Raw genomic sequence first — 10,288 nt, 5'->3', positions numbered from 1 at the left:
AATACAAATGTATTTTAAAGGGGTTTTCCAAGAGTATAAAATGTCCCCTCATGTGCTGGGCTGCCCACATAGAATATATTAGCCAGCCAAGTGTCTCAAAAAGATGGGTGACAACTCTAGAGATGTTACCAAGGGGAGCTGCTGACAGGCAGGGGTAGATTGGGAATTTAAAGTGGCCCCATGTTGTAGGTGGCAGTGATGGTCAGTTCGCAGTGTTCGCCAATGAACACATGCGGGCTGCCATCTTGACTCACCCGTCCGGCGATGCACAGGTAAGCCCTTACCTGTGTCGGGAGCCGGTCTGAAATCGAATGCGGTCACCGGGAGCAGGCAGTTCCGAGAACAGCCCGATAAAGGCCCCCGGCGGCTGTTCTCCGAACTGCCTGCTCCCGGTGACCGCATTTGATTTCAGACCGGCTCCCGACACAGGTAAGGGCTTACCTGTGCATCGCCGGACGGGTGAGTCAAGATGGCAGCCCGCATGTGTTCATTGGCGAACACTGCAAACTGACCATCACTGGTAGGTGGGTCCAAACTGACAGAAGACAGGCCAAAACAAGTAGGCGGGACAACCAATGTAGGCGGGGCCTAAAATACTAGGGACCGACCAATTATCGGATTTACCGATATTATCAGCCGATATTCATGATTTTCAAAGTTATCGGTATCTGCATCTAACCTTGCCGATAATGCGGCCAACGCTGCTCGCTTATGAGAAAACTTGTTGCGCGCCGCCATGTTTAGTGGCCAGAGTCAGTAGAGAGGGAGGGAATACCTCCCTCCTATGACGCGGCCGCCGCAGAGCCCATTAAAATGAGCGGGCTCTGAAGCTGCCCGCACCCCTGCCACCAATGAATGTCTAATATATGGCTAACATTGAAGTAGGAGGAGGGACAGGGGAGGATTTACCGCTGCGCCATCTCAGCTAGTGTGCTCGGCGAACGGCAGCCTCCTCCCCAGAGTCAAGCAGCCAGCATAGCAGGTGCCTGGCCTGTGCCTGCAATGGTAATTTTAATACAAATTCAGGAGGCAGTTGCCGGCTGTACCCGCCTCCTGTATCTGTATTAAAGGTTAATTATCATTGGTGGTACAGTGCGCCCCTGCCCTTACCCAGTATTAAAGTTATTGATGGCAGTGGCCACAGGGTCTCCCCCCCAACCTAAGTAATTTCATTGGTGGCAGTGGCAGTTCTGATCAGAGCCCCAGCAGTGTAATCCTGGGGCTCCGATTGGTTACCATGGCAGCCAGGACGTTACTGAAGCCCTGGCTGCCATGGTAATCTCCCTGCTGCTGTGTGTACTATGCACAGGGCAGCAGGGACAGTGTAAGATCCTATTCACCCTAAGGGTACATTCACACTTGCGTTTTTCTTTTCCAGCATAGAGTTCCGTCCTAGGGGCTCTATACTGGAAAATAACTGATCACTTTTATCCCCATGCATTCTGTAATCCGTTCAGGATGCATCAGGATGTCTTCAGTTTAGTCTTTTTGACTGATCAGGACAGAGATAAAACCGCAAGCATGCTACGGTTTTATCTCCGGCCAAAAAAACTGAACACTTGCCTGAATGCCGGATCCAGCATTTTTTTCCATAGGATTGTATTAGTGCCGGATCCGGCATTCAAAACACCACAATGCCGGATCCGTCCTTCCTGTGCAGACCGAAAAAAATCTGTTTTTCCGGATGACAGTGGAAAGACGGATCCGGCATTTCAATGCACTTGTAAGGCGGATCAGGATCCTGATCAGTCTTACAAATGCCATCAGTTGGCATACATTTTGACAGATCCAGCAAGCAGTTCCGGCAACGGAACTGCTTGCCAGATCACTCTGCCGTAAGTGTGAAAGTAGCCTAAGACTAGGTCTACATAATTCATACAAGACGAATGGACGGCACTGCGCTTTCTTTAAGGTCCGGGTGCGCAGTCAATAGGTCGGATCCCCCAAGATATATATTTAGAAAGACCAGCACTCCGTTTTTTCTTTGCTGAAAAGAAACTTCTTTATTATTATTATTAATAAAGAAGTTTATTTTCAGCAAAGAAAAAACGGAGTGCTGGTCTTTCTAAATATAGGTCTACATGATGACATTTGTCACATGACATTTTGTCGCACCAATGTCGTGCGACAATTTTTATAATGATAGTCTATGGTGTCGCACTGCGACATGCAACATGCTGCGACTGCGACGCGACAGTCGCAAAAAATCCATTTGAGATGGATTTTTCTGCAACTGTTGCATCGCAGCATGTCGCAGTGCGACACCATAGACTATCATTATAAAAATTGACGCGCGACATTGGTGCGACAAATGTTGCAGTGCAGTTGTGTCATTGTGTAGACCTAGCCTTATAGAGCTCTATTAGGATGAATAGGGAATATCGGTATGTTATCGGGTATCGGCCTGAAAGTTCACAGGTTATCGGTATGGGCTCTAAAAAATCTATATTGATCGATCCCTATAAAATACCATAGTGCAGCACAGAATACTGCCCCAGCATAACCAAATACCACAGGACAGGACCCTGCCCCAGCCACAGTATTCAACTGTATCACTGTGATGAGGATAGTAATACAGTTGAGTTCAGAAGGGACCTGCGGCCGTTGAGCATCAGATCATTATGTACCTAGCCTGCAGCCATCAAGAGGGCATGAAATTTCCCTGTAGGGTCTATGGCTATGGCTATGGGGTTTTTTTTTTTTACTTTTTTTTTTTTAAATAAAACTTTATTTCTTTTTTTAACCAATTATAGGTTCTACAACGGGACTCTGACATGTGATCCTTTAATCGCTTATATAACACACTGTACTGATTATGTACTACAGTGTATTATACTGTCAGTACAATAGACAAGCAAGGCTTAATAGGCCATATACACATGGCAGACCTGGGGCCTTCATTGGACCCCCCCCAGCTGCCGAGTACAGACATCAGCACCCCATAATCTCATCTGGTCAGTGGCAATACCTGACGGAGGGAGCCTCCTCCCTCTGAAACTACTTAGGTACTGCACTCACTGTCGATCGTGACATCTAAGGGATTACATGACCAGGCATTTGCAGATGCAGGCCGTTAGATCAGGAGCCCAGCTATCGTGCGAGAGCTAAGCCCCTGCTCTTCACTTCATGGGAGACCTAGCTATTATTCTAGGCAGCCATAAATAGGCAGTGGCCTAGAATAAGGCCCGTTAATGACCGCCGTAAAAAGGCGTATTGGGTAAATGTATGTCATTAGCAGGAGCTAAATTCCACATTCTATTATATATGGTGGGTTTCCCTATTGACTTTAATGAAAAGCTGCACCAAAAAAATGAATAAAAACTAAAAAGAATGCCAATTTTGTGGAACAATTCTGCTCCATGAGAACGGTGAGAGCCACATGTGCAGCCACCTCTCAATTAACAGTGTGCCATTAATGTCAGAGATGGGAAAACCCCTTTAAATCACATCAATCCTGTTTTAGTTTTCCATACCATGAGTGGTCATAGGCATGCGCACGGGGTGTTCCAGGTGTGCCTGGGCACACCCTAATCAGGCCCGGCGGCTGTGAAACTTTTTTTTATTTTTTATAAATCACTTTCTTTGAGCTGCTGGCCACCCGCCCCCGTTCCATTGACTACAGTGGATCCCGTCCTCGTCCGCCATCTTTACACAGAGCAGGAGGAGCAAAGCTAGCGGGAGTCATGGGCCGCATCCAGTCTCCGCCTTCAGCCCCTGGGGTGAGTGACGCTACAGACAGGGCCAGCAGCATGGGCGCCCGGCAAACTTTCTAGTTGTGGAGTGAGAGGGAGCCCGGAGCAGGTGTGTCCCCAGCAGGTAAGTGAGCGCCGTGCACCCCTCTGACTGCAATGAGTGGGAGCGGAGTGAGTGCTGAAGTTGGGGTTCACCTTGCAGCCAGGCTGTTCTTATACTGGAGGGTAGTCATGTGGAGATGGTGACTTGGTTTGATGGTGACTTGGTTTGCTGAAGTGGGTGACCCCAACCCTCTGATAAAGTGGCAGTGATAAAGGGGCTTTCTGGGGATCTGCACCCCCTGATAGAGAGGCTTTGTGGAGACCACTACCCCCCTGATTGGGGGGCTTTGTGGGGACCTGCACCCCATGATAGAGGGGCATTGTGGGGACCTGCACCCCATGATAGAGGGGCATTGTGGGGACCTGCACCCCATGATAGAGGGGCATTGTGGGGACCTGCACCCCATGATAGAGGGGCATTGTGGGGACCTGCACCCCATGATAGAGGGGCATTGTGGGGACCTGCACCCCATGATAGAGGGGCATTGTGGGACCTGCACCCCATGATAGAGGGCATATAGTGAGCATATATATATATATATATATATACACACATGCGTGTGTGTGTTAGTGCTTTAGGGTGCACACCCTAATGCAATAGGCTGCGCACACCTATGTGAGTGGTGTTATTCATTGGAGGCTTTAGATACATTTTTCAGGTCTCATGTCCCTCTGTCAGCAGCCATGTTTGGAACCAGATTGCTGTACAGTCTGTGGAGAAGACTGGGCAAACAAGTAGATGGTGCTTTAAAAAGGAGCACATTCCTGAGGATAGGTCATCAATATCAGAATCTCAGACATTGATCACCCACCAACAGAATTGCTTAGCATCACCATGTTAATAGTAGTTGCCATCCACCAATAGAATTTTTCATCATAAGGGTCCATTCACACGTCCGCAACTGTGTTGCAGTCTGCAAATTGTGTGTCCGCAAAACACGGGCATAGGCAATGTGCTATTCTCATTTTGCGGACCGCACATGTCCGTCACTATGATAGAAATGCCTTTTCTTGTCCGTGGCTGTGGACAAGAATAGGACATGTTCTATTTTTTTCCGGGGCAGCGGAACCAAAGTGCGGATGCAGACAGCACACAGTGTGCTGTCCGCATCTTTTGCGGACCCATTTTGCAGATGTGTAAATGGACCCTTACCATGTTAGTAGCAGTAGCCATCCACCAATAGAATTGCTCGGTATTACTGTGTTACTAGTAGTAGCCATCCACCAATAGAATTGCTCGGTATTACTGTGTTATTAGTAGTAGCCATCCACCAATAGAATTGCTTGGTATTACTGTGTTATTAGTAGTAGCCATCCACCAATAGTGTTACTAGTAGTTGCCATCCACCAATAGAATTGCTTGATTTCAGTTTGAAAAGGTCAGTTGCTTCCAGTCAGTTGAACCTCAGCGACCAGTGAAGATGGACGTCGCCCGGCTCTGCCCCGTTCAGCAGGATCATCGTGTCATATCGTGGTCATTTTGGTTCTCAGATAAGTTCCTTTTATCTATGTAGAATGATTGTCTATAATAATACATTTCAGATATTAATAGAAGGAGAAGTAAGCATTCCCAGGATGCAATAGGACCTTTCCCCAGTGATAACTAGGATATTTGATCAGTGGTGTAATAACGCATTATCCTCCACTTCTTCCACTGAGAGTCAGAGTCCTGACAACTGCTGGTGTGGATGAAGTTATCCCCTGAGTGTGTCAGGCTGTATTCACACTTGCAAACCAGAAACTGCAATCCCTCGTATTATGACGGATATCACCAGGACCTATCATTGACTTACAGTAAGGTAGGTAGGTCAGGTTCTGCCGAGGTGTCCGTTGTTTTGATAGGAGTAATCACTCTGTATGTAGAGTTAATTTTCCTATCAAATATGACAGAATATGTTATGGGGGTTCTGACTTGAGTCAGGTGTGCACACCGCCTTACACAGGATCATACTGGAGGCACACGTCTTGTGTATGTGAGATTGGTGTATAGATATAGCGGTGATGCTGTATGTGCGGCTCCCTTGCTGCCCTATCATACAGACACTATTATAGCAGACATATACACCATGATACACAGCATAAAGTATAGTGGATGATTACAGCATACTATGTAATATTATCAAATACTATATGCACTATATATGTATAATATGATATACTGCATATAGTATAACCACTTCCATTACAACCGGGAGAACTCTATTAATCCTCCTACATCCTCCCCTAAGTATTTTTTCTTGTCTTAGGCCTCATGCGCACGACTGCAGTTTTCTCCTGCGTCCTATGCTCACTTTTTGCGGATCACATCACATACAGATGTCATCTGTCTGCTGGCCACATTCGTTCTGCAAGTTATAGCACATGCCCTATTCTTGTTCCTTTTGCAGACAAAAGCAAGTGAGGAAAGTGCGGCATACCCACGGACGGTATATGTATTTTACAGATCCGTGGTTTGCAGATTATAAAATGGATACAATCGCAAACTTTTTTTTTTTTTTTTTTATATAAAAGAGGTTGTCTCATCACAGACAATCTCTCTCATCTTAGATCTGCTGCAGTCATCAGGTGGCCCCTGGAGAACAGTTAGGCCTCATGCAGACGTCCGTGTCAGTTTTGGATCAGTGGTAACACGGACCGTGTTTTCTCCCATGACAGATCCGTGTTGGGTCCGTGGGTCCGTTTTTTGCTTTCCATGTTGCATCCGTGTTTAGCTAACACCCAACAGCTGAAAAATAATTTTTAAAGAATCTCTCTTGTTAATGATCCGTGAAACACGGATGCAATACGGATGGCATCCGTGGTTTTCACAGACCTATAGACTATATTGGGCATGATGGATCCATGAACACAGACAAAATAGAGCATGCACCTGTGATAAAAAAAAAAACGGACCCACGGACCGTGCTGAAACACTGATGTGTGAATACACACATTAAAATGAATAGGGACGTGTGCTGTCCGTGGAGAACACGTACAGCACACGTCCGTGAAACACTGACGTCTGCATGAGGCTTTGTTCAGCGCAGGGGAAATTAATATTAAAGGTGTTTTCTAGTTTCAGCAGATTGATGGCCTTGGGAAAAGCCATCAATATCAGATCTGTGGGGGCCAATTTTTGGGCACACTCTCTGGTCAGCTGTTTTTTTTGGGAATTACAGCTTTGTCTCGTTCACTTTAATGAGACAATGATGCAATATTCTGCAGGACCGCTACTAAGTAGATGGCATGCAGATAGCCTCATGTAAACAGTGGAGTGGCTGCAGTGCTTGCGCAAGCATGGTGGCCTCCTCAAACAGCAGATCAGTAAAGGTGTACAGAGTCAGCCCTCAGCAATCCAATGTTGATTGACCTATCCCGAGGACTGCTCACCACTCTCAAAGAGGAGAGTCCCAAGTCGGAGACACCACTTTATGGCATCCGCATGCACTAATGATGCATGTGGACACAAGTTGTACTGGTGGGACCAACAATACAGGTATATCAGCCGTCAGTGGGATAGAAGGATTATATATGTTGTCCTTCCTGCTCCCTATTGCAATTAACATGCATTCTTAGTCATTTTAAGCATGCATGTTTTTGGGAGAGTCAGTAGAGATCTGCTGTCAACTAGACAAATGTTTGGTCAGAACATTCCAGTATAAGTGGGATAAACCAGCCAGAGATCAAATAAAAGGACAGAGAAGCCCATTCAGGTGAACTATAGGACTATAGAGAAGCAGAACCAGAATACAGGCAGAATTGTGAACAAGCCACCTTAGGAGATACATGGAACAGAGGAGTCAGAACTGGAACCAGGAACACCAGACTGTACACCAGACATACCGCTACATGTGAAGGCATGGACTTTTAGGATTCTAGAAATGCATGTAAAAGGAAGCATACACCAAGGGACATAGATGTTAATGTGGCACCCACGCACTATGAGTGGTAAGTGCACAGGTAAGTGACGATTGTAGATGGATTATAAAATTAGCTCCGGTTTTCATTTGGTGACATTAAAGAGGTTTTCCAAGACTTTATAACTGATCTATACTCTGGATAGGTCATCAGTATCTGATCGGTGGGGGTCCAACGTCTGACACCCCCGCTGATCAGCTGTTTGGCAAGGCATCCAGGGGATCGGTCATCAGATCTAAGGTCTAGGAAAACCCATTTAAAATCTGACCATAGATGTTAGATTTATAATAGCAGAACCTTGGCAGGGTCAACCAACGATCTCATGTCTGTGGGGACCTTGGAAAGGACAGTGAACAGGTTGGATTTCGACCTGTCTGGTTCTATTATGTCCCCTGAGATCAGAAGTGTCTGACTGCCATAGACATTACATATTTATTCACATGGCTCAGAGGATTAAGACCCCTTTCACACGAGTAAGTATTCCACGCGGGTGCAGTGCGTGATGCGAACGCACTGAGCCCGCACGGAATCCGGACCCATTCATTTCAATGGGGCTGTGTACATGTGCGTTGATTTTCACGCATCACTTGTGCGTTGTGTGAAAATCGCAGCATGTTCTATATTCAGCGATTTTTCACGCCACGCTGGCCCCATAGAAGTGAATGGAGCTGCGTGAAAATCGCATCTGCAAGCAAGTTTTTCACGGATGGTTGCTAAGAGATGTTGTTTGCGTACATTCAGTTTTTTATCACGCGCGTGCAAAACGCATTAAATGACATTGCACTTGCGTGATAAAAACCGAACAACTGAACGCGATTGTAGGCAAAACTGAATAACTTTGCCTGCGAAATCGAGCTTTTTTCACTGAACGATCGTCTGCAAGGGGCCTAATAGTTTCAGATAAACGATTGTTCAGGCCACTTTTCAAAACTATTGGCAAAAAAGGGGGAACGACTGAATAAGAGTTCCCCTGGGTCCTCATTTTCAATGAAACGGAAGGTCCCAAATATTATCACACGTTAAGTAAAGTTGTGTGATCCCATCTGCCAAACCTTATGGCATCTTCATTCAGATGGGTCCCTACACTAACACTTTTATAACAGGAGATATTAAGTGGAAATGCTGTGGACATCTTTTGACCCCAGACCCCACAAATGTATAATGTGTGCAACATCTCTGGATGTCCAGTTAAAGGGGTTTTCTGGGTTCAGAGCTAAACCTAGGACATATCCCCATTTTCACCCAGGCAGCCCCCTGACTTGAGCATCAGAGCAGTTCATGCTCCGATGCTCTCTTTTGCCCTGCACTAAATCGTGCAGGACAAAGGCATTTTCAGGCGTTCCAGTGACATACCGGGCTCTCCATGGGGCTGCCAGGCGGAGGCTTCCGCCCATCTGTGAGCCCGCTGACGTCACTGGCACTGATGGGCGGGCTTTGCGCTGCCCTAGCCTGTAAAACGGTTAGGGCAGCGCTAAAGCCCGCCCATCAGAGCCGGTGACCTCACCGAACACACTGCTTGGCGGATGCCTCTGCCCGGCAGTGTGTTGCTATAAATAAATGCTCCGATGCTAACATCGGGGGGGGGGGGGGGGGGGGCTGCCTGGGTGAAATTATGGGTATGTCCGGGTTCAGCTCTGAACCCGGACAACCTCTTTAAACAAAGTCTTAGGGTAGGGACCCATCTGATTGAGGTCGCCTTGACGGGGCAGATGGGCTCACACAATTTCATTATATTGTGTGCTAAGAACCTTATGTTTAATTCTGAAGGTGTTGGGAGACTATTGGAGTATAACAATTTTCATCTGAATATTTTGAATCACGGAGCGTTCACTTCTCCATCATGGTAGATTTATAAAGCTACTACTGACCTCACTGAGGGCTGTGTACATCTAGGCAGTCTTACGCTGGGTTCACACCTGAGCGTTCTGAAAGGAGCGCTTTGTATGCGCGATTGTACCGGCGTTTACAATCGCGCATACAGAGACAAGCGAATGCCCATTGTTGCGCGTTCCCGAAAGCCTATGTACGGGAACGCGCGACAAGACGCCACAAAGAAGCTTATGTACTTCTTGGGGCGTCGGGCGTTTTACAGCGCGATCGTACGCGCTGTAAAACGCCCAGGTGAGAACCCTTACCATAGGGAATCATTGGTTTCTCCTTGTTGAGCGTTTTACAGCGCGTAGGAACGTGCTGTAAAACGCTCAGGTGTGAACCCAGCCTTAGTGTCATGCTGCTTTTCAGGGTCATGCTGTCATCATCCGCTGTGCCCCTTTCTTTGTCTCAGTGGGTGAGTGCAGGTTCACTCTATGATTACCCCACCACTTGTTCCTGTGCTGTGTGTGGACAGTCCTGGATAAAAATGTAGTAGGACTAGATAGGTAGATTGGATAGATTAGAGCAGTCCCAAACTGATAATCTTTCCTGCCGGGCAGAATACAGGTACTCTGCTCTTCAGGTCATAGCAGGGGCCCTGGTGCAAGAGTTCAGCTTGGGCCTCCCTTTCCCTCAGTGCTTTGTGGCAAGGGGCAGGGGTGCACATAGCCATGCTGCTGCTTGAGGTGTAAAAATTGAAATGGCACCCCCCTGCCAAATTCTCA

Source organism: Bufo gargarizans, chromosome 3, assembly GCF_014858855.1.
Source record: "Bufo gargarizans isolate SCDJY-AF-19 chromosome 3, ASM1485885v1, whole genome shotgun sequence".
Taxonomy (NCBI): Eukaryota; Metazoa; Chordata; class Amphibia; order Anura; family Bufonidae; genus Bufo; species Bufo gargarizans.
The sequence above is the reverse complement of the archived record's forward strand: the minus strand, read 5'-3'. Positions refer to the sequence as shown.